Source organism: Lepidochelys kempii, chromosome 3 (genome assembly GCF_965140265.1).
Source record: "Lepidochelys kempii isolate rLepKem1 chromosome 3, rLepKem1.hap2, whole genome shotgun sequence".
Lineage (NCBI taxonomy): Eukaryota > Metazoa > Chordata > Testudines > Cheloniidae > Lepidochelys > Lepidochelys kempii.
The window spans coordinates 10409920-10432598 of NC_133258.1; the positions used below are offsets into that span (position 1 = coordinate 10409920).

The 22679-nt window shown below is 47.0% G+C and overlaps 1 long non-coding RNA gene across 2 annotated transcripts; it reads right to left on the reverse strand.

Moving 5' to 3' along the window:
* Nucleotides 1-323: 323 nt before the first annotated feature.
* Nucleotides 324-22224, reverse strand: LOC140908103 (uncharacterized). Of its 2 annotated transcripts, XR_012157752.1 has the most exons (4): nt 22139-22224; nt 21739-21956; nt 17744-17969; nt 324-526 (listed from the first exon to the last, which is right to left on the reverse strand). It is a non-coding gene; the product is annotated as an uncharacterized lncRNA (long non-coding RNA). The 2 variants fall into 2 exon arrangements; XR_012157751.1 differs by lacking the exon at nt 324-526 and having other exon boundaries at nt 17699-17969.
* Nucleotides 22225-22679: the final 455 nt, after the last annotated feature.

Consider the following 22679-nt stretch of genomic DNA (forward strand, 5'->3'; position numbering starts at 1 on the left):
GTGCATTGTTCCATGAAGTCAGAGGCTTCCCGTGGCGTAAGGTATTACTAAACCAAAGCAAAGGTATTAGAAGCTGGTCCTTTCAAACATCTATTGGTTTAAGGGCAGGATTCAGGCTCCTCTTAGATCATTTATTTTATCTTCCTCATATCTAGAGGGGTTTTAGAATAATCCACACCTATCTCTCTTGTCCTAAACCTCCACACTCACTCCTAGGAAATGTTTCTGAGCAGAAAAGAATGAAGAGAATGTTTACTCTTTCCCTTCACTGCCCCGCTCCCAAGCAGATTCCAGTCATTTAAAAATGCGATGTGACATATTTTATTCAAAGAAGGGTTACAAATCTCCCGCGCGATGCTGTGAGGTGTCCCCTTGTACATTACTTCGGCTCAGCATATTCCCTATATTTGACAGCAGAGTCCTCCACCAATGCATAATAGATCCAGAAATATACCAGAAGGGCATATTTGCAAAGCCGCTAAGCAGAAACCCTGTCTGGATTGACAGGGAAACGGCATGCCATCTCCTGCACAAGAGAAAAAGACATGATTGGTTGGTAGCCAGAGCTGCAAATAGAGTATGAACAGTGGACTAGGTACTCTCCCTGGCCTCTCCCTTGCGTGCTTAAATGGTCAGACATGTGGTACCTGAACTTACACTCCTAAATCCTGATGTAGGGACCAAAAGAAAAGTGACCTGGCTTTCCGCGGGGTCAGATATCTACCACGGCCAGTGACTCCACTGTTGGGTGCTCAGCACATCTCTGAAGTTCACTTTAAAGTTCCTAAACAGGGAGGAGGAAGGTGCCTAAGTTTAGGATAAGAACATGAAGCCCAGGCTGCAGTGGCTGGAAGCAGGGGGTGCTCTACTGGCAAGAAAATCTGCACATAAAAAGGAACAGGGTTGCACATGCATTCACTTGGCACCAAGGGAAAATGCTTAAAATTATAAAAACTGTTGCAAGACTGAGAATCCCAAATGGTTTAGCAACCAATAACGAGTGCTGGGACAGACAGCACCCCCAGTACCTAGTTAATATAGTTAGGCTCCTGGCTGCACACTCAATCTGAGGACTTGTCTACACTTGACACGCTACGGTGGTATAGCTGAAGCACTGCAGCTGATCCACTGGGTGCTTCAGTATAGAGACTGCCTATGCCGACGGGAGGGGTTCTCCCAGTGGCGTAGGTATGACACCTCTCCAAGAGGTTGTAGCTAGGTCAATGGAAGAATTCTTCCGTCGACCTAGTGCCATCTACACCAGGGATTAGGTTGGCTTAACTACATCACTCAGGGGTATGGATTTCTCACCCTCCTGAGTGATGAAGCTGGGTCAACCTAACTTTTTTAGTGTAGACCGGACCTGAGGCAATGTATTGTGTTTGCTTCTGTACAAAAACCAGACTGATTTCAAAGCACCCATCCTGTATTTTCGATATGAGAGTGTGAAATCATTTAGAAAGGGGGTTTCTTTCTTATTTTAACATTTTCTTTTGTCTTAAAATTTTGCAATGTTTACCAGACATCCACAGAAACACCTAGTCAACTCCGAAAGCCAAACACTGTAGCAACAGAACAAATTCAATACAGCATAGAACTGTGTACTTTAGATCTTATCTTACAAATATATTAGGTAAGTCCCTCAGATGGAGTAACCTGGTGTAGCTCCACTGAGTTCAAAGACTGTTCAACATGAGCTGAGGATCGGGTCCTAAATTTTAGGACATGAAACTTAAATCAGCTTGTGAGTAAGTTAAGGACACAATTGTTCACAGAACTGGTATATGGAGATTAGCTTTGAGACTGGCTTAGGCTCTGTCCTGGTAATGCCAGAAATGGGGTCTCTCTTTTTCAGCAAGACAGGTGTTCATTCAGAGCAATGAACTCACCAAAGCCACATGCAATCCCAACCTTCATTTTCCAACACATACAATGCTGAGAAAGCTGTGATCAGTGGGAATTCAGGGCCGAGACACTGGGTGGAGTTTTCCTTTAATTCAAACCAAAGGAATTGAATGTATTGGTTGCAGCTTCTTGGTGCTACTGCAACACGAAACCTAAATAGTAATAATAATCCTTACATGTTATTTTATCTCTCACCTGGAGCAGCATGGAAGAGGAGGAGGGCAACAACAAAGAGCAGGTAGAGGCCCTTCATGGCTGAAGGTCGGCTGGGATCTCAGTGTCACTGCAAAGAAGATGCACCAGGCAAAGCGAGATGGAGGTTGTTTACCAGATGGAGACAGAGTGTCCCAGTATTTATAGGGCTCTGTGAAGTGTTGACCCATGGGACCTTAGGTGCACCTGATGCAATCTGTAGCCAGAAATCCCTGTAAACAGCTGCATGCATCACTTGTTCTAAACAATCACCCAGAGTTTCACACGTCAGAGCAGGAGCTAACAATGCCTCTCTATCCCCTCTCTCTGTAGCAGTGTGGCTACCAGGCCTTAAAAACCTCTAAGGATGGAGATTCCACCACCTCCCTAGGTATCCCATTCCAGTGCTTCACCACCCTCCTAGTGAAATAGATTCTCCTAATATCCAATCTAGACCTCCCCCACTGCAATTTGAGACCATTACTCCTTGTTCTGTCATCTGCCACCACTGAGAACAGCCGAGCTCCGTCCTCTTTGGAACCCCCCTTCAGGTAGTTGAAAGCTGCTATCAAATCCCCCCTCATTCTTCTCTTCTGCAGACTAAATAAGCCCAGTTTCCTCAGTCTCTCCCCATAAGTCATGTGCCCCAGCCCCCTGATCATTTTTATTGCCCTCCGTTGGACTCTCTCCAATTTGTCCACATCCTTTCTGTAGTGGGGGGTCCCAAAACTGGATGCAATACTCCAGATGTGCCCTATAGCTCCTAGCCTGTGGTGACCTTGTCTAGCTACATCAAAGTAAAAATGACAGATACTTGTCTAGTTTAGAAGGTGCTAATGTACAACTGCTTTATCTTGACTAGAGTTTTAGAAGGTATAAATTAGATCGAGCTAGGTCACTTGGTCACATCTTTAAGTTCTAGACCTTGTCTACACACAAAAGTTGCATCACTTTAACTACTGTACATGTGTTTTTATTGGTATAAATGGGCTTATACTAGTATAGCTTACTCCCGTACAGAAGAGGAATCGGATATATCATTATAAGCCCATTGATAGCAGTATGGTTGTGTTTCCATCAGGGGTAACATCAGTAACAAATCACAGCCCTTACCAACATAGTTATACCATGACAAAAATGTATGTAGACTGAACCCTATTCCAGACAAGGCCTTAAAAAGGGTCTCTGGTCCTTAGCACACCTCTTGCATTGGCATAACCACATTTCCTAGAACATTTTCTCGCTATTCTTGCCGCACTCTTGACTTGTCTCCCAGTAACATTTCTTATTGGTTTCACAAGATGCAAAGGGAAGTTCATATTTGTCCCTTCTGCAGTGGGTCCTTCTCCCCGCACAGCCTGAGAGGTGGTTGGAGTCCCACGCTGCCACTGATGTCATGAGTAGATCTTGTTTCCACATTCAAGAGGGGTGACACTGGCCCTTTTATGCCCAGTGGGGAAAATATTTCATCTAGGGCATGGTCACGAGAGCTTGAAGGAAGCAAAGCAAGAAAACAAATCTCCTCAGTTGTCTTCTCTCTGCCTGTTTCTGTGATGCTGCTCCCCTCACTCCCCTGCTCAGAGTAGTTCACATTTTCCATCATGTCCAGTGAATTTTTTTTTTCAGAATCTGAATATTTCCAAATCACGGGATCTCTGAACCTGATCATCGCAATCCATATCAGCTCCGTGCATCCCATCCTCGCTGGGTGTGTATGCTCTGTGCTGAGCTCATGTGTGTAGCTCACCTTTGAGGCCGGGAACCTCAGACATCTCATAGGGATGAATGGAAATTGAACAGCTTCAAGACGAGGCCACCGAAAATGAGACTCTGGGCCATCCACGCGGCACCCCGAGACTCATGTGTGAGCCGTGTGTGTTTAGGAATCAAACATAAATATTTATTACTTTGGTTTTTTTCAACTATCCAGGACAACAGGGTGCCTGACACCCACTGCACAGGTGGCTGGAGTCTGCTCTGTTGTGTTAGAACAATCTGTGAATGTGAAAGAAATTCTTAGGTGGTTGCTGGGGGCTACCAATGTTACCGAGTTCACCGAAGCAGCCATACTTAGTCAAATGGATCATAGAACAAAGCAGAGAGGGAAATTCTGTGCAGAAGCTTCATGCTGATGATTTTCTTCTTGATGTTTTGCATGATCACCAAAAGTAGTGCCCTTTGAGAGAAGTCCCTTCACAACCTGTAACGCTTTTCTAACACCCAGGTTTTCTCTCTCTTCCCCAGGCAGCCCTGTTTCGAATCCACAGTATGCTTTAGCCTTAAAGTGGGCCAGATTCTGCTCTATATCTCACTGGGACACTGCCACTGAAATAGCAACAGTGTAGGAGAGCACAACACGCTTCATTCGTTAGACCCTGTGCTGATGTTTTATCCTTTTACTAGGTGCTAGCTTGTCATGTGTGACATTGGCGAGGTGAGGCCCCCACAGCCAGAGGTGAAGGAATTCTGTATGTGAGTCATTCTGCTGGGACAGAAGGACTTCTGCCAATTCCCAGTGGAAAAACCTAAGACAGGGTTAAGGCAGGCAGTGAACAATGTGCATTGTATAAAGGGCTGGTGTACATAGCAGTGTCAAGGCCACCGGGCCAGAACAACATGAAAGTGCGTTAAAGCGTGAACACCATGAGCCGTCAGGAATGGATCATTTCATATATTAATCAACTGAGTTGAAGGGGGCATCTTGTTTGAGTGACTGCTCAAGTTACGCCCTGGTGTGAGTAGGGGGTTTACAGAGTGGCTTATAGGACATTTTAGCCATGCTCTGGGGCAGCAGAGAGCTGGGGAGCAAGTTGTAGGCAAAGTAACCTGGGTTAAGAAGCACCCTGCAGCATGGGAGAGACAACTCCCAGTGCCAGCTGACATTTGCACTGTTTCCCCCTCTTTAGCTCCATTGGCCTCATTCGGGTTACCCTGTATTCTGTCTTTGGGCTGCCGCACTGACAAAGCCAGGGGACGAGTCACTCATTTGTTCTTAGCAGGCTGGCTTTTGCCAGCAGTGGGACTAATGTGGTTTAAAAATCATTGGGTTCAGATCTTCAGCTGGTGTAAACTGATGTAACTTCATTGACTTCATGGAGCTACACCTGTTGGCTCCAGGTCTGTGACTGGCCCTTTATTTTTGGGTTGAGAAGGGCTTCTCTTCTTGGGAACCTAGGGTGGAGCAATTGGGTGGACTTTTACTTTGATGAAAACTCAAGGACTTTGATCTTTTGTCCACTGTGCTGCACCAACCTTGGTCATGGCTTCAGGGTCAAGAATGAGCCCTATATTCCAGTGGTTCCCAGACTGTTTATTAAGGTGACCTACCAAGTGCCTATTGTCTTTTTTTTTGGTGATCCACCATTACATATGTGCACCCTCTGCCCTGGCACTGCTACCCTAATCCCAGTCTGGTGCCCTGGTGAGGCCCCCCAGGGGGTCGAGTGGGGGTTCTTTATCCATCTCTCAATCCCTCTTCATGATCCACTTCAGCCACCCTGTCTACAGTGAAACAGACTGACCTATGTTTGTTCCTTTCCCCCACAATCTCTGTCTGTCCTGAGCTTGAGAGTCCTTCGGAACTGGGGCTTCTTGCGTGTCTGGGAAGCCGTGGGCACCCAGCTGCTGTAAACAATCAGTCATGGTCACTGGAATTCGAGCAACCTTTGCATTCTCTCAGCCATTGCAAACGTTAACTAATTCTCACCGGACTCTCGTTAAGTCAGTGTAACCTTTCCTTCCCAGGCTACTCAGGAGCAGGCAACTCTCACCCGTGGCCTGGGTGCCTTACATCATTAAGCATAATGCAGATCCTGGAGGTCGCAGCTGAGATGGGGAGTTAGGTGGGAATCCCCTCTTACATTTGTGAATATTTATAGTTGGCAGTGCGGCCATGTGGACAGACACTGTATACACCTGTGGGTATACCTCAGTTGCCTTCAGGAGCAAAAATATAAATTATGGCTCTTATGCAGGCAATCAACACCCAAAATAAACCCAACACAAGTTTACTTAACAGTTATCCTAACAGCATACAATAGAAAACTGTATCGATAAAGTTGTAATACGTACATCAGATCAGTAGGTGGTGCTGCGATAGCCCAGATAATGGGCTCCAGCTTTCACCAGCAAGTTGTGACAGAAACATAACCACACTATTGGCATTACATGTAGATCCACCCCATCCCTGCAGTCCTTCAAAGCCAGCAGACAGTACACAGAAGTCTGTCTAATCAGAATACCTCTGAAAGGATTCAGAGGCTCCTTAAATAGGGGGGCCTACAGCGGTAACATGTTTCCTTTCCCAGCTGGGGAGCTGTGCACTCAGAAAAGGCAGTATGGCTAAGTGAATAGGGCATCTGACTGGGATTCGAGAGCGGTGGGTTCTGTTCCTGACCCAGCTACTGACCTCCTGAGTGACTGTATGCAAGTGTCTCTGCTTCCCCTTCCTCTGTCTGGCTTGTCTATTAAGACAGTAATCTCTTTGGGCAGGGCCTGTCTCTCACCATGTCTTTGGCCCTCCCTGGCATCTTCCTTTGGCCCCAAAGATACACAGACCGCCACCACAAGAATCACAGTAGGAAGTAGCCTGGGGGGAACTAACCATTGTCCTGAGTGGCGGACACACTTGCCACTGACAGGGACCTGGGCTGCGACCCGGTGGAGCAGGGAAGGCCCAGGTCCCCCTACTCTGGCTACCCCCTACCCCCCAGGTGGTGGCCCACACACCCCTAGTGGCTCGTACGCCATACAGCCCCACCCTGAAGGGCAACGCTATTGATTCTGACCACTAGGCATCACTGCCCTCTGAACATGGGGTATGTCTATTGACTCTGACTGCTAGGCATCACTGCCCTGCAAGCCCGGAGTAGCTCTATTGACACTGGCTGCTAGGCCTCGCTGTCCTGTGAATCAGGGTAATTCTGGCCATTAGGCCTCACTGCCCTGTGAATCAGGGTAATTCTGGCCATTAGGCCTCGCTGCCCTGTGAATCAGGGTAATTCTGGCCATTAGGCCTCGCTGCCCTGTGAGTCAGGGTAATTCTGGCCATTAGGCCTCGCTGCCCTGTGAGTCAGGGTAATTCTGGCCATTAGGCCTCGCTGCCCTGTGGAGGAGGGCTACCCCATTGACTTGGGCCACGAGGCTCTACAGTCCTGTGGATCAGAGCGATTATATAGACTCTGGCCACTAGGCTTTACAGGCCTGCAGATCAGGGAAACTATTGACTTTTAGCCCGTAGGTCTCACTGCCTAGAGACAGAGGGCAGCTCGAAGGATGGGGTGAACTCACCTGCACTGGACGGGGTCCCCCCACCCCGTCACACTGCTCTTAACAATTTCAAAATAATAAAATACAAATAAAATATATTTCAGATATTATATTATGTCATAATCTGATATGATTCAACACCTCATATTATGCACTGCTACTAGTCACACTCTCAGATGGATCCTCACAGCTCCTACCACCATGAAGAAGGCAGGAGAGGACTGTTATCCTTACTTGACAGAGGGAGAAACTAAGGCTGAGAAAGGAGAAGTGACTTTTCTTAGGTCACACAGCCAGTCAGTGGCAGAGGTGGGGATAGGACCCAGGAGTCCTGACTTTCAAACTACTGTCACATCTTGAATTTCATACATTGACTGATCAGAATAAAGTGCTCTCAGATGAACTACAGACCAACTATTGTTCATAGACTTTATTCAGCAAGTAATTTAGAAGAACTAGAACATTAGAGAGAATCATGAACTGCTCAGAGACAATATTGGAGAAAAGCAGCAAGATTAATCAAATACATGATTGGTTTTGACTTATATGCTAGGTCTTAAAAGAGAACAGAAGGACCTGAGTATCAGAGGGGTAGCCGTGTTAGTCTGGATCTTTAAAAGTGGCAAAGAGTCCTGTGGCACCTTATAGACTAACAGACGTATTGGAGCATAAGCGTTCGTGGGTGAATACCCACTTCGTCAGATGAGTCCTCCCCGTCAATAGCCCCCTCCTTGGTTAATCAGCATTGAGACTTGGAGAGGTGAGAGGTTGAGGGGTCTCACCAGATGTCCCAAAGGACAGCCCAGGTCACCACCACAGGGTAGGGTGACCAGATAGCAAATGTGAAAATTGGGACAGGCGGAGAGGGGTTAATAGGTGCCTATATAAGAAAAAGTCCCAAATATTGGGACTGTCATTATAAAATCAGGACATCTGGTCACACCACCAGAGGGGATCACTCTCAGAGCACTATTTCAGCCCCACCTCTTTATGAGGGCCTCCCACAATGAGAGCAAACTCCCCTGACACACCCCTCACCCCCCATTGGTGGTGGGAAGGAAGCAGGGAAAAAGGAAAAAAGAAACAAGAGAAAGGAGGGAGGGAAAGAGGAAAAGGGAAACCTAAAAGAACAAACTCCAATGTCCCCAGTGATTCTACGGGGCAAAGTCCTTTGTAGGAAATCAAGTTTTGCCATCTTAACCTAGTGTTTTCTGTGCCTAGAATTCAGCTGGCACCAGGTGGATCAATCTGAACAGATTCCAAACCTCTCTGAGGCTCTTACCTTCAGAACAGGGATGTTAGTTTTCTAGCAAAATCAGTAGTAGGAAAGGAGAACGCTCCCAAGAGGTTCCTCCTCATGCTCAAGTACATGATTTTTAATTCTCTCAGTCCTCAAGGAGAGACCTAGAGGAGGAGATTTGCTGCAGCAAAGCCACGGGGGTCTCTGAGGTTGCCCCTGCCTTGCACAGCTGTCCTGCCTGGCTGATGGCTGGATCTCTCTGTGAGGTTCCCGCCTTCCCACCACCTTTGCCTAATAAGCTGAAGTCCTGCAACAGGTCTTTGTGATGTCACCTCCACACCCAACCCTCCCCTGCAGGGCTGATGTCCTGTCCTGGCTAGCCTCTTTTGGATGTTTGAGTTGCTTCCCTTGGATCACCCCACTTCATAACTGCTGAGTCTGAGGATGAAGTTGACTACACAGTAAAGCATCAGAGGCTGCTCCCCATGCCATACTCAGTTTTTCATAAATTAGTAGACTTTAAGGCCAGAAGGGACCATTAGAGCATCTAATTTGACCCTCTGCATACCCCAGCCCTCCTGTTATCACAATAGCTAGGTTTTGATCAAAGCATGTACCAGAAAGGCATCTAGTCTTCATTAGAAGACATCAAGAGATGGAGAATCCACTGCTTCCTTTGGTAGTTGTTCCAATGGTGAACCATCCTCACTGTTAAATATTTGTGCCTTATTTCTCATATGAATTTGTCTGTTTTCACTTTCCAGCCACTAGGTCTTGTTATGCTTTTCTCTGTGAGATTAAACAGCCCTTTAATACCAAATATTTTCTTTCCATGAAGGGACTTAGACACTTCAAAGAAGTCACCCATTGACCTTCTTTTTTATAAACTAAACAGATTGAGTTCCTTCAATAGCTCACAAGAAGGCATTTTTCTCCAGCCTGCAGAACATGTTACAGCTCTTTGCTGCCCCATCTCCAATTTTTCAACATCTTTGTAAAATGTGGACACCAAAACTGGCCGCAGGATTCCAGTCTTAGTCTCACTGATGCTGTGTCACCTCCCTTCCCTGCTCACTCCTCTGCTCAGATGTCTAAGATGGCTTTAGCCCTGTTCACCACAGCATCGCACTGGGAGATCATGTGGAGCGGCTTGCCCAGTGTGACCCCTAAATCCTTGTCAGAGTCACTGCTTTCCTGGATACAGTTCCCAATTCTGTATGTGTGGCTGACATCCTTTGTTGCTAGGGATATGACCTTGCTTTTGTCTCTTTTAAAACTTATTTTGTTTGAATGGGTCCAGCTTACCAAGTACTCCAGATCGCTCTCTATGATTGCCCTGGCCTCATCATCATTTACCATTCTGCCAGTATTTTTTTACCCACCAATGCTGTCAGCAGTGATTCTATGTTTTATTCCAGTTCATTGAAAAAAATTATTTAAAAAAAATAGCTCTTGAGAGCCTCTTCAGATCCCTCGTACCAAGTCCCTGCTGCCTACAGCACAGCGGGAAAAAGCCACCAGCCCTCGTGTTACATGGGGGCAAAGCACAGAACAAACACGTGCTTAGGAGCTGTGTTATCCATAGGCTCTGAACATGTGGGGGGGGGGTCAGCATCTTACAAATGCACTGCAGTCCTGTAGTGTAGACAGGCCCCACCTGTGTCTCAGTCTCCCACACTGTAAAATGGGGATAATCAATGAAATCTTGATTATCTCTATTTTATAGTTGGGGAAACAGAGGCCCACAGAGGGGAAGAGACTTGCTCGTGGTCACAAAGCCAGGAATAGAAAATGGCAGGTCTTCTGATTGCCAGTCTTGGACCATAGCTTTGATTATCCTGGCCTCTCGGCTCTAACTTTAGTCTCAGTCCAACTAGAGCTTTTCTTCTTCTCAGTGTCCCTTAACTCCACATCACTACAGGGAAAAGATGTTATGGTAGCCATCTGGCTCTCGTGCATGCTGACGACCTTCCAAAAGACGTACTCTGGTTCAGTCACGTGTTCTGGATTTGATGGAGGAACCACTTGGTGATGTTTTACAGCCCGTGTTATGCAGGCGGGCAGACTAGATGGCCATAATGGTCCTTTCTGACCTTAAAATCTATGAACATTTTTCTGTTGCTAGTAAGATAACTCTGGTCTTATTTTCTACTGTTCACTTTCAGTTGGAATAATACAGCAATACTTACAAGCACACTGGGCTCAGGGAAGTTTATTTATCCAGTATTGGCTCCTAATCCATAACACCGAATTAGCCTTCTTCCTCCTCTGAGCACATGCTTTATCTTGCCTCCTTTCCCACCTTCTCCCTCACTCTCTCTTCTAACGAGTACCAGCAATTTGCAGTAATACAGGGTAGAAGCAGGCAGAGTTTTATAAAGAGAGCAAGGGGGAGACAGGGTGAGTTACCAGCAGATACACACTGAATGCATCCGATGAAGTGAGCTGTAGCTCACGAAAGCTTATGCTCAAATAAATTTGTTAGTCTCTAAGGTGCCACAAGTCCTCCTTTTCTTTTTACACTGATTACAATGTCATAGTTTATTTTTATTAATGAACAACCTCAGAGAGGGGGTGCATCTATTTAGCACTGGAAAAACAATTACATGTTGTCTGCATCCATAGAGTAGTGTGCTGTTGTAACATTTCACAAGAGAAGCCGTGTCAGAGTTGGTTGGTGCATGGATAAGTGACCTCTAAAGAAAACCATGTGCTGTTGGGAGGACTGTAGATGTTTTAGTAGGAAGCACGTCTGTTTGAATCAGTTTAGAATCAATGTCCCAGCAGGGTGCATTTTGGAAGATATGGAAAACGATGCTACTGACCACTGTTACCAATCCTAGTCCCGGTCCCAGTCTCCTGGACAGATGTCAAGTTAAGAAGCTACAATCTGCCGACCCAAATACCCTTTAAATATTGTATGCTTTCTTAAATACCTGTCCTCAACAGTTTTTCAACATGTTAATTCTGCACAACCATCACCTTCCACCCCAGAGGTAGCTGCATTTCAATAGAAGATAAAATGGTTCCTCTTTCATGAATCTGATTCAAAACCCACTGAAGTCAATGAAGTTGACAGAGACTCCCAATGAGCGTTGGCCCAGGTCCTATAGGCATTAAGGAGAGCCTTATTAGATCATAACCTGATCCGACCTGTCCAAGAGTTACTTTGTACAAGAAGAGCCTACTATAAAGGTTAATCCTATGGTAAGGCATTTATCAGCCTTCTGAAGATCCCCTGATTATGTCTGCAATGGATTTCAGGCCAGCCAGAGAAGTGAAGGATTCTGGAGTTGAGACACTTCTAGAATGGACTTCATTGTAAAACAGGAAAGTGAATGTAAAGATTTTTTTTTTTACTATAAATTAACTTAAATTTCAAAACCAAGTTGCATCAACTCCCTACCCCTACCACTCCACACTGGTGGTCAGTAAGGGCAACCACATCTTCACATATACTGACCCCTGAGAGCCATGGTTGCTGCGTGTGTAGCCAAAATGGACTATATTTGTGCACCAACATGGACAGAAATGTATGCTGTCTTTCTAATTTTAAATTGATGTTACATTCATTTGTGCTACAAGTTTGTACTGTATTGTCTTTTTTATTTACACATTGGTTTTCTTTTCTCTCATCAGTAAAACGTAGACAATTCTGCCCTATCTCCCAGCAGTGTAGTGAAGATTAATGGGCTAGATCCTCCACTGGTGTCAGTTGACTTACATGGATCTAGGCAGATTGACCCCAGCTGAGGAGCTGGCTGCTACTTTGTAGAACACTTTGAAGAGGAAAATGACTATTGTTCTCAGGGAGGGAATGACTCAGGTGATGTCTTCTCTGCAGTTAACGTGAGTGTATGTAACTTGAGGTAACTCCTCTCGAGTTAGCCCACCTCGAATGAGAGCAGCCACACTAGGCAATAAGACATGAGCTCCACAGACTGACTGGATGGCTGCAGAGTGATTGTATCAGCAGCATAGAGTGATTGTGTTGTAGACTGTAGACTGTACCCTGCCTGTGGGGACAGCCAGCTTGAGTTAAACGCACCATCATGCTTGAACTCAGAGTTTTTTATCTGAGGATGGGACTCAAGTCAGGGACAACTGCTGGGTTATAACTTGATTTACCTCTGCAACGTAGGCAAGTCCTTGTGCATTAACTATCCAACTGCAAAAGACATAATGGAGAAAAGGCACTTTGGTTTTACTGCAACATCAGCTCAGCGAGGACAACCTGGCTAGGGGTAGAGTGCTGACCGCATCCAGCTATCTAGAAGTGCCTTGCCTCCACTAGTGTTTTACAGTGAGATAACTGTGACACTGGTAAGCCAAGTGTCAGCTCTGGCCAAGGCCTAGGCACCAGACCAGCTCGCCTGTGTGTTAGTAGACTTAGTCTCATGAGCAAGGAGGGACAGAAGTATGTCAGGAGCTACCATGTTTATCCATAACCCTAGTGTGGCAGGGATTCTAGCATAGAGGTGGCTCCTTATTTGACAAACAGAGTCGCATTAGCTCTATAAGCATGGGTCCACTGGAGGAGAAAGTGTGGGAATGTCTCTGCTGAGACATTACACCAGTCTAACAACCAGATCAGTTCTGCACAGCCTCACGTACATGCCGCTTCCCGCAGTTTACAGACCAGCGTTTGCACAGTGAATGGTTCACAGGGCTTTTCAAGCACCTTTCACCAGATGATCTATTCATACCCCTATGGCACAGGCTTCCCTTGGGAGAGGCGGAGCTCAGCAAGGTATGGGGGTTATTGTTTGCCTTCCGATCACCGATGATTGTCCTCTCCTAGCTTGTACATTAGAACGTAAAAAGCTGGATTGTCATAGACAAAGATTCCTGCACTCCAGGTCTAACTGTATGAAGGAAGTTTGCCCTAATGTAACCACGTAAGCGTGCAAACCCCTAACTAAAGTGCATCAGTCTGAAGCAGGGCTTGAACTCATCACATGGCTGTAGAAAAGGACCTTGAGTATATTTCATAGAATTGTAGGACTAGAAGGGACCTTGAGAGGTCATCTAGTCCAATCCCCTGCACTCAAGGCAGGATTAAGGCAGGATTAAGGCAGGATCTAGTCCCCGGCCAATGGGGGCTGCAGGAAGCGGTGCGGGCCGAGGGTTGTGCTGGCTGCCACTTCCTGCAGCCCCCATTGGCTGGGGACAGCGAACCACAGCCTGTGGGAGCAGCGATCGGCCGAACCTGCAGATGCTGCAGGTAAACAAACCATCCTGGCCCACCAGCGGATTTCCCTGATGGGCCACGTGCCTACTTATACATGGGATGTATAAGTAGGGGCATAGCGAGCAGATCGAGGGACGTGATTGTCCCCCTCTATTCGACATTGGTGAGGCCTCATCTGGAATACTGTGTCCAGTTTTGGGCCCCACACTACAAGAAGGATGTGGATAAATTGGAGAGAGTCCAGCGAAGGGCAACAAAAATGATTAGGGGTCTGGAACACATGACTTATGAGGAGAGGCTGAGGGAACTGGGATTGTTTAGTCTGCAGAAGAGAAGAATGAGGGGGGATTTGATAGCTGCTTTCAACTACCTGAGAGGTAGTTCCAGGGAGGATGGTTCTAGACTATTCTCAGTGGTGGAAGAGGACAGGACAAGGAGTAATGGTCTCAAGTTGCAGTGGGGGAGGTTCAGGTTGGATATTAGGAAAAACTTTTTCACTAGGAGGGTGGTGAAACACTGGAATGCGTTGCCTAGGGAGGTGGTGGAATCTCCTTCCTTAGAAGTTTTTAAGGTCAGGCTTGACAAAGCCCTGGCTGGGATGATTTAATTGGGTATGGGTCCTGCTTTTGAGCAGGGGGTTGGACTAGATGACCTCCTGAGGTCCCTTCCAACCCTGATATTCTATGATTCTATGATTCTATGATTGCCGATCCCTGATCTAGACCATTTCTGACAGGTGTTTGTCTAACCTGCGCTTAAAACTCTCCAATGATGGAGATTCCACAACCTCCCTGGGCAATTTATGCAAGTGCTTAATCACCCTGACAGTTAGGGAGTTTTTCCTAATGTCCAACCTAAACCTCCCTTGCTGCAATTTAAGCCCATTGCTTCTTGTCCTATCCTCAGAGGGCAAGAAGAAAAAATTTTCTCCCTCCTCCTTGTAACAACCTTTTGTGTACTTGAAAACTGTTATCATGTCCCCCCTCCGTCTTCTCTTCTCCAGACTAAACAAACCCAATGGTTTTAATCTTCCCTCACAGGTAATTTTTTTTAGACCTTTGATCATTTTTCTTGGTCTTTTCTGGACTTTTTCCAGTTTGTCCACATCCTTCCTGAAACATGGCTCCCAGTATATTCAACTCCTTGAGATTTAATTAAAGGAAAGCTCCACCCAGCATCTCAGCCCTGAGTTCACACTGATCACAGCCTTCTCGGCATTACATGCTTTGGAAAGTAAAAGATTCAGCTGCACATGGGACTGGCAACTTGGAGGGGCTGGACATGGCCACAGTTACCTCGCTGAAAAATATCAGTTGAGGCAAGGCATGTCTAGTGTTTACTGCAGGATAGGTAGGCAAGATCAGAACTCTACCCCCACCCAGGGTTGTCCTTGCTGAGCTGATATTGCAGTAAAACTGAAGTGCCTTGTCTCTATTATGTTTTTTAATGCCGGATAATGCACAAGGACTTGTCTTCATTGCAGAGTTATATGGAGGGGAAATGGAGACTCCTCAGTAAGCGTTTGATTATATCACTCTTGCTGACCACACCTCAGAGGGACAAAGTCACCGGCAGCATCAACACCAGACATACTAGCTAATGCCCGTGATCTGACATTTCTATTTTCCCTTCCAAAAGTGCCCGTTTCTATGTTGAATAGGTTTAGGCTGCAGGCATGGCCAGTGCCTTAGTGGGGATTAGGGAGAGATCATAAGCATAGGGAATGCTCCTTAGAAAGGGGCTGTGTACCAGGAGAAAGAACCAAGCCAAGGAGCTTCAGGCCCAGTCCCAGATCAGGGAGATCAACCCAGCCACCCCACTGCCCTGCAGAAGCAGTGATGGGCCCAGGGTAAGAAGCAACTAGACTTGGACAGCAAAGCAGGGTCACCAGATAAAATCCTCCCCACAGGTAGGGTGGCGGACTGGGCTCACTCCCAGGGGAGTGTTGGGCTGGGATGAGCCCAGGGCATATCTAACAGCTGCTGCCGCCGCCAATTCAAGTCCCGCTGGGCAGTGAGCAGCCCCTCATGGGCATGGCCCACAGCCCGAGGCAGGCAGGATTCCCCGCCAGGGCTCTGTCCAGGCCATGGGATTCAGCCCTGTGCTCTGTAGGAATTCCTAACCCCCACCGCCCCAGTGCCCCGAGCCCCACAGGGCCCAAGGGGGAGGGGAGGCAGCTCTTACCTTGGCCCAGGACCCGGCCCCTGAGGAGTTCCATATGGGGTACCATGAAAGCAAATCACTCTGAGGTAAAGCCATCTGGGCATGGTCCTGCTGGTTTGCACAGTTGTTGGCTGAATGCAGCAGCAGAAGGAAGCAGAGCCCAGGGAGTGGCCCTAAGCATGTGGTTCTTACCACGGCTCCTAATCTGGTTTCAAGTCACATGAGCTTTTATGGCTCCAAATCATCGGCCTAATCCTGCGACACCTCAGGCCTACCCTGGAAGTTCTGTGGGGGCTGAAAATCACCAAAACTTGCCCCGAGCCTGGAGTCAATGGGTTGGGGCATGAACCTCACTTCCCTTATCCTGAACCTCCACATTCATGCCTAAGAAATGGATGTGAACAGGGAAAAGTGAAGGGAACCCTCACCCTTTATACACACACACACGCCCATGTGCACCCACACCACAGCCGTATTCATGTTGTTTAAAAACATGGTTTCACACGCTGCCTTTATTATACGAAGGGGGTGCAAATCTCTCTGTCAATGCTGTGAGGTGCCCCCTTGTGCATTTCCTGCTCTTTCCTTTTGTCGTCCTCCTCCTCCAGGCTGCTCCAGGTAAGAGATAATAATCCCTCCAGGTTATTTTACTATTTAGGTTTTGTGTTGTGATGGCAGCGAAAAGCTTCAACCAGGAATCGGGACCCCATTGTCTCAAGCGTGGCACACACCTCATAAAAGAGATGTCCCTGCCCCAAAAAGCATGCAATCTAAATGTATTTCTCCCAGAACGGGGGCTTTTAAAAATACCCCGAATTTTGCTAGACTCACAATAAAATCGTGCCAGTTAGCAACAGTGTAAATCCATAATAATGCTTTCTACCTAGGTGGTGCTATTCTGGATTTAAAGTGATATAAGTGAGGGCAAAGTCTGGACCTATAACTTTCCTAGATTTAAAAAGGTGATTTTCCAGGGCTAGCTCGGTTTTGCTGTTGGGAACAAGCATTGCCCCAGCCAGGAGTGACCATGCTATGGTTAGCTTCTTATTTCATTGTTTTGTATGGTTTCCTGCTTCTGAAAGCACTGGTTAATTTATATTATCATCATCTCTGATAAGAAGTGGATTTTTGCTGCACACCTGAAATGACCAGCTCTAGTGATTCCCATTTCCTGGTGGGTGGGCGAAGGTGCTAACATTTCCTGACACTGAAGAGCACACAGAGAGTAGAAGCAGCTTGGAGTGGCTAGAAAGGCTGTAGGATTTTTCCTCCAATTGCCCTGAATGACACCCTTCCTGCTGGTTTGACTAGCACAATTAGCCCCAGATATAAAGCATTTACAATGAGTGGGATTCAGCAGCTTTTGGCCATCAGTGTACAACAGCTGGGACACTTGTGTTAGAATAATGCACTGTGCAGTTTGGGCCTGTAGGTGATACTGTCCTACATCAGCCCAGACCAAGGGGCAAACCATGTGCTGTATGTAGGATTAATCTTCCCCTAAAGCTCTTGGGAGAGGCACAGAGAACGATCTCATTGCATTCATAACGTAACTCCAATAATAACTGTACGGGGCTTTGAATGAAACACAGAGGCTCTGTCCAGTCCCTCCTTGTCACACACTATTAGAATGAGTGTGCATAAGTAAGAATGAAGGAAACGCTCTACCTTTTGCCACACAGGCCTGCTCATAAGTGTACACACACACACACACGTGCAGAGGGACACAATCACAGACAAACCAAGACTGATCTCTTTACCAAAAATGAACGATTTAACAACACCTCTTTCTTAAAGGCGGGTGAGAGGGACAAATCTTTCTTTCTGTGGGTCGAGGGTTCCTCCTCCAGGATTTGAGCAGATCGGACATTCTCTAATTTTTGCAGCATCTCATTATGAAGTTGGGGCAGGCTCCACGTAGGTATTCATGTGTGGGACATATCTCAAAAGCCTCCACGCAGTAACCTCCTCGAGAAACACAGGACGGGATTTGCATCCTTTGACCATACCCTGCACAAAGGAAAGAAGGTATTTGTCATCAGCCTTCGCTACGAAGAGGAGTGAACAAAGTTTTCAGACTGGAGTGTCTAAAGTTAGGGACCTAAATCCATGTTGAGGGACTTCAAGAAAAGTGGCCTGATTTTCAGAAGCACTGGGGATCCACAGTCCCATTGACTTCCGTGGGAGTTTATCATGCTCAGCACTTCCAAATGATTGAAATGTGGGTGGAGGGAGTCACTCCTAGGCTCATGGAAGTCCAGGGCAATCCTATTGACTTGAATGGAGAAATATCAGGATAGGTGACTAATTTAAGCTGAACACAGTGCTGCCAGTGAAGTCACTGTAAGTTCTCAGCCCTGCAGAAAATCCACTTATGTGCATCTGACCTGGAAGAAGCAGACAATTGTACTTGCATGTTCTTTGCAACAGGGGAAAATGCTTAAGGTCATAAATGTTGTGATCTGAAGAAGAGCTCTGTGTAGCTCGAAAATGTGTCTCTTTCACCAACAGAAGATGGGTCAGTAAAAGATATTGCCTTTACCCCCCTTGCCTCTCTGTGGTCATAAAAAAAAGCTGTTGCAGAACCAGCAGAGACCCTCAGAACTACTGATCACCTAGGTGAGATCCCTGGGGGCGGGGGAGCTAGGGATCTGACTGAACACCCAGTCTTAGACAAATTAGTGTCTTTGCTTGGTTAAAGAAACACAACTTGGTCTGCATGAACTTCTTCCCCATGTAAAAGAAACCAAACAATGGAGGGATGCATCTGAGTCCGAGACAGCTGAGAAATGAGGGCCTTCTGTTTCATTTTGATGATAAGGTCTTCGAGGCCGGGATTGTCAACTACCCGGTGCTTGTACAGTGCCTTAGCATAATGAATCCCTGTTCTTGGCTGGTCCCGAGGAACTAATGTACTGAGCATACTAATAATAATAACAACAATAATAATACATTAAAATGTATTTTGTTTTAATGTTTTGCAAAGTTTAAAAGGTCCCCAGACAAGTATCACAGCTACGTGCAGCTAAAAAAAGATCATTGTAAATGCCAAATACAACCTCGTGCTTTCAGTCTTCTCTCACAGCCAGACTGAGCCTTATTCTCATCTGTATCAAGGCCCCGTTAGCCCATTCTGGTAAAGGCCCTCAGCGTCAATGAGAACCTTGCTCACCGTAGTTAAAATAAGTACATGGGGCCAGATTCTCTGTTGCCCAGAGACGCGTATATTTATTTACATCAGTGCAAAGTTGGTGTGCGTAGATACCATTCTGATGTATCGGTGTTAACACCCATTTTGCACTGGTATCTGAAACCACCACGTGGGCTTGACCAGCTCCTGGAGCTCTTGGCTGAGCCTCTAGGGGCCCTACCAAAAGGATTACAACTTAGGTGGCTACCACAGGCCTCTGATCTCATTCCCAGCAGGCTTGGAATCGGAGGTGAGCACCAAAGAAACTAGGAACCCCAGCTGAAGCAAATCAGGCAGGTTTCTGCACAGGGTGACGTGGATGAGCAGTCCGTTGGATCAGTGACGAGCCAGGGCTGCACAGCTTCTAGCAAGTTAGCTGGGGAAGGGGCAGCCTGACTTTACAGACACAGTTAAAGTTCGGAAGCTGGGAGAGAGACCGAGTAGCTCAGGAAATCTCTGCTAACTTGCCCCTTCCCCGAAGGGGAGTTTGCACTGCTCTGAGAGTCCGGATACATTGGCCAGGCAGCTCCAGCACTGCAATGAGCAGCATCTGGAGAGAGAGATCCAACCTGGCACCGGCTACTGAGAGCCAGCCCAGGTGGACTCCAGACCAGGCAACCAGAGAGCTCGGCTGGAGTCAGGAGGGTACTCTTCCGCATCTAGGAGTGAAGAAAAACTAAGGTGACTTTTGTCATGCCACACCACGGCAATGCTCCATACCAAGGCATGCAACCTTGGCCTACAGTCCACCTTGAGAGGGTGCAACGGTCGGCAGGGAGGACATTGCGAGCCCTAGGAGGTGAAAAATTGGCTCATTTATCAATGTTTATTAAGTACTAATTACCCTTAATCCTTTCCTTCCCCAGACCCTGTTTTCCTGTTCCCAAAAGAGTCCCTGCTGTGTTATACTGTGATTACTGGTGGGTCGTTCCTTTGCTGGTGTTTGTTTTATTTACTTTATTGCTCACTGTGCATTGGGCTTTACACGCCTTCTCTGCTTGTAGCATTGTCACTGATTTCTCAAGGGTCAGCCCCTCTGTGTATCTGATCCAGTGAGAAGTCACTTGGGTGGAAGAGCCAGGCAGCAGGAAAAAGAACCCAGGATCCAACCCACACAGGAGAGCGCAGAAGCTGCTCCAAATATTGGTGACTGCAAGCATCCGGGAGAGAAATGGGAGAAGGTTTGAGCTACAGCCCAGGGGAAGGGGCTACAGATAAGTGACTGCACACAGTGCAGGGAAATAAAGAATCTGTCCCAACCTATCTGGGTACTTATAGCCACCCTAATAACAATTGCTTTTGCTGATGATAAAGGGAGGTGTGTCCTAGTGCTCAAAGTACAGAGCAAGGCGCCCAAAACTCCTGCATTCTACTCCTGGATCTGCCACTGATTCACTGTGTGGCCTTGGGTGAGTTATTTAGGGCCTGACAAGCCTTTAGGCACTGAACAAGGTGTAACATTTAGCCGTGCCACCCCAGGGACAGGCCAGGGGTGGGATCATAGCCCCGGGAGTCCCAGGGCAAGATTTTTGAGGCTGACTAGTGATTTTGGGCTCCTAACTTGAGACAACTGGAAGGGGCTTGGGTTTCAGAGGGTGGGGGCTCAGCGTGTTCTAAACATCAAGTCACTTTATGGTGTCTCAGGTTGGAGATACCCAGAACCACTCATCATTTTTGAAAATACTGGCCATGACTCCCTTCCCACTGTCCCCTGGCCCTAGGGAGATATTCCTCTGAGCCATTCCCTTGCCGGGCAAGGTGGCAGCTCTCTAACTGCAGCGGATTCACCAACCTCTCTTCAAACACAGTTCATGCTGAGCAAAGGCTCTCGCCATAGGATACAGCAACGGGGTGGATTGCTCTTTAAATGACGGAGGTGCTGGTCACAGTTCTGAAGTTAAGGTTGAATTGAGTTTTGCACGTTAACAGGATTTTGACTTCTTTGTTATGAAGGAAAAATACAGTGTGTCCTCCCTGAAATGACAGCACCGGCTATCTGATGAAAGAATGAATGTAATCTATTAAATGTACTGTCCACAGAAATGAACAGGGCGGGAGGGGCAGGATTCCAAAGGACATAAGTAAAAGAAGGATGCCTCGAGTTTTTTGCCCTTTTAGACTGTAATTGGCCACCTTGTAGACTGTAATTGGCCAGCCTTCACAGAACTCTCGTGAGCCAAATATGTAAGTGCTGTTGCTTCCCTTCTACAGGAAGGGAAAGTGTAACACAAAGGATAAGGCTCAAGTGTGAGTGCTTCAAAACAGGGCCCTAAGTCCATAGTTAGGCACCTAGGTGAGTGGCACAGTTTGCAGATGTGTCTCCAGATGAAATTCAGGCCATGGATTACAATGCCAAAATGTGGGGGCAGATTTTAGGCATTCAAGTTTGAAGTTGCTTGATGTCACACAGTGAATCAAGGTCAGAGCCAGGAGTTCCCGCCTGTTAGGTCTGTTCTGAAATCACGGGCACCCTCCACCTCTCAGACACACAGATATCCCTTCTAGCATCCCCACCTCCCCGGAGCGCCAGTGGAAGAGTTGGCATCAGAACGCATTAGAAGTGCCTCTTCTCACAGCTTTCTCTCTCACCTGGAGCAGGCTGGAAGAGTAGGGGGACCACAGCAATGAGCACATACAGGCTCCTCAAGGCTGAGGGTTGGCTGGGATCTCAGCATCACTGCAGAGAAGAGGCACCAAGGCAAAGTGAGACAGCAGTTCTGTGCCAGATGAATCCCAGTATTTAAAGGGTGTTGGGGTCTGTGAAAGGCTGAAGTGCAGGATTCTTGCTTTGATATGTCTGATGCAACCTGTAGCCAGAAATTCCAGTAAATACCTCAAGCTTTCACATAACCGGCATGGTCAGCAAGAGTGTCACATCTAAGTGTACAGAGGTAATCATTCCTCTCTACCCAGTCACCAAAGCTGCACTAGGAGAGCTTTAAGGGTTTTCTTTAAAGTCAGAATCTAGCCCTTTGTTATTTTGACTCACCTTTCTGTGTCCGAGGGCCAGATTGTTCCTCCAGGCAGAGCCCTCAGCAAGGGCTGGTATTTAAATGGCTGTTTGCAGCATGTGTACAACCTCAGGGTGCACAGAATGAAAATTGGCTTCATTTTGAACTGGGCTGGGATCAGTGGTTTCTGTCACAGGTCAGCACATACTTTGCTGACAGAGAGTGAAATGCCAAGACAATTAGAAATCAGGCTCTGTCTGAAACACCCCCCTCCCCCCACACCCAAAGCCCAGGCTCACACAGTGTTGGAAACATGTCTCCATGGAGAAGGATAAAACAGCCAACCTTTCCTCCACCTCACACACTTGCCCTCCCTCCACACTTACTACACTCTAGACACATTGGATACATACATAGACACAAAGGCAGACACACATGCACACACAAAAAAGGAAGTTGTATGCCCTTGCTGAGTAGCTGTGATTTAGCAGCTTGTTGTTATTAAAAACAGGGGAACAAATCTCTGTTTGGGTGCTCTCAGGTCACCATTCTGGATTTCTGCAGCCCAGCTCCTTCTCT